The following is a 2,594-nucleotide window of genomic DNA, read 5'->3' on the forward strand; positions in this document are numbered from 1 at the left end:
TGCAACAGTCTTCAGTAATCGATTACTGATAGTGGGTAATCGATTACCCAAACTCATTGTCCAGTGTTTATTTAAAAACGAATTAGAGTAATCGATTACTCCATTTGGGTAATCGGTTACTCAAATTTTGTAAAACTGGTAATTTGTTACTCAAAGGAAGTAATGGATTACTCTGAACAGTTTAAAGTTGGATAACTCTTTTTCTCTCACATGTAACTTGTTACTTGAATGAAGTAAGCCGTTACACATCATTTCACCATTCATAGAAACTCCGAAATGCTAATGAATTTTGGTTATAAAGATGGCATATGACAAAGGGCTTTGAGTACCTCTAACAGTCCACATTTGTCTCATTATCATTAGAGCCCAATTGATTTTGATGTTAAAATTTATGGCATACATCAATTGGAGTTCTATGTCACTTATTTGAGAATGATTTGAAAATTTTGGTATGATGACATAGCTCAAAAAATAATGAATCAAACGTTCCTCTAGATTGAGATATCCAGCAGATAGGATGTCTCGGTGTTTGACAGTCTCTCCAAAGCCTTGTTGCTTACGCATTTCTATTTCCCTTTTCGAAAGTCTACATAACGAATGATAAAAATCCTTTCTATCATAATCATCTCATTCACATAGAAGGCCGAAACCTGTTATGTTATCTTGAGAGGGTATGTTACATAACAATGAACTGAAAGTTTTTAGATCTAAAATAATGTCTTTTCCTTTGACATAGGAGGTAAGACGATTTTTCCGAAAATTCATGTTACAATAAAATACTCGCACAAGTTCGGGATATAGGTCATTTATTTCACAACAGAAGTCAAAAAGGTTTTGTTGACGTAAGAGATAAGGGAAAAGAAAATCTTCAAACTCAAAATTATCAACATTACCGAATTTAGGAGTGAAAATGGCGCGACCATGGAAGTGTTCCTCAAATATCTTGCATTGCTCATCATTAGCAAGAAGCCTTGTCAAATCCAGAGGGTTACACTCCAAAGATGTGTTCCTTGACTCCTTTGAGTGGTATTGGATTGTTGTTTCTTTGATTTAGAAGAGGAAGCCATGGATTTGGTATTTTGAAATTTTACGTTTTTGAGGTTTTGGAGATTTGGGGGTTTTTGATTCAAGCCACTAATCATGAAAAAGATTGGTTAGAAGTGTTTATAATCGAAAATGTGATAGGAATGGGCACAAAAATCTCTTGAAACGGATTAAAAACAAGGTTTTTAAAGGTTGAGAGGCTTTGAGAAGAAGAAAACACGAGTTGAGTGAGGAAGATGAGTTTTGAAAAAGTTAAAAATTGCAGAAATTTCATATATAACGGCACAGAGTAATCGGTTACTCAAAAATAAATTTTTGAAATTTTCAAACAGCAGCTTGGAGTAATCGATTACTCACTTTGGGTAATCGGTTACTGAAACACGCTGTTCAACCCTGTAATCGGTTACTCTCCAGTGTAATCGATTATTGACCCCATAAAAACTTATTTTTAGGCAAAATTAAACTATGAAAATGATTTTTCAACCAAAAATTGAAGTTTTTTAACATAAATAACTATATTTAAGATCAAGTAGGCATGAGATAATTATAATGAAGCAAACATATAATCATATAAGCATGTTAAGACATGTAAGCTTCATCAAGAATGCCTAATTCAAGTCTAATTTTGTAAAAAGGTTCTTTTGCCAAAGGTTTAGTGAAAATGTCTGCAAGTTAGTTATGAGTATCAACAAATTCTACAGATACATCTTTCTTTTGAATATGGTCCCTTAGGAAGTGATGCCTTATATCTATGTGTTTGGTTCTAGAATGCATAATAGGATTCTTTGTAAGGTTTATAGCACTAGTATTATCACATTTCAGCGGAGTGCAGCCTAAGTCTAAGCCATAATCTCGTATTTGTTGCTTAGGCCACAACACTTGGGCACAACAACTACCTACTGCTATATATTTAGCCTCAACAGTGCTTAGCGCAACACATGCTTATTTCTTACAAGACCAAGAAACTAAAGCATTGCCTAAAATGTAACAAGTACCACTTGTACTTTTCCTTTCAGATTTACATCCGGCAAAATCTGAATCATATCCAACCAATTCACATATACTTCATTTTGGATACCACAGTCCAACTTCAGTTGTACCTTTAAGATATTTTATAATTATCTTAACAACAACTAAGTGTGATTCTTTTGGTTTAGACTGATAACGTGCACACAAACAAACACTAAACATGATATCAGATCTACTAGCAATCAAATATATAAGAGATCCGATCATACCTTGATACTTGATATTTCAATACTTTTTCACTTTCATCGGTATCAATGTATGTGTTAGATCCCATATGAGTAGCTATTGGCTTCTAGTCATCCATATCAAATATTTTTAGTAAATCCTTGTAGTACTTGGTTTGACTCACAAAAATGTCATTGTCAAGCTGTTTGATTTGTAGTCCATGAAAGTAGTTCAACTTTCCCATCATGGACATTTCAAATTCTCCTTGCATCATTTTTCCAAATTCACTACACAAATTTTCATTAGTAGAACCAAAAATAATATCATCTACATAAATTTGAACTAGTAAAGTATGA

Source organism: Lupinus angustifolius, chromosome LG12 (genome assembly GCF_001865875.1).
Source record: "Lupinus angustifolius cultivar Tanjil chromosome LG12, LupAngTanjil_v1.0, whole genome shotgun sequence".
In the NCBI taxonomy this organism is placed as follows: Eukaryota; Viridiplantae; Streptophyta; class Magnoliopsida; order Fabales; family Fabaceae; genus Lupinus; species Lupinus angustifolius.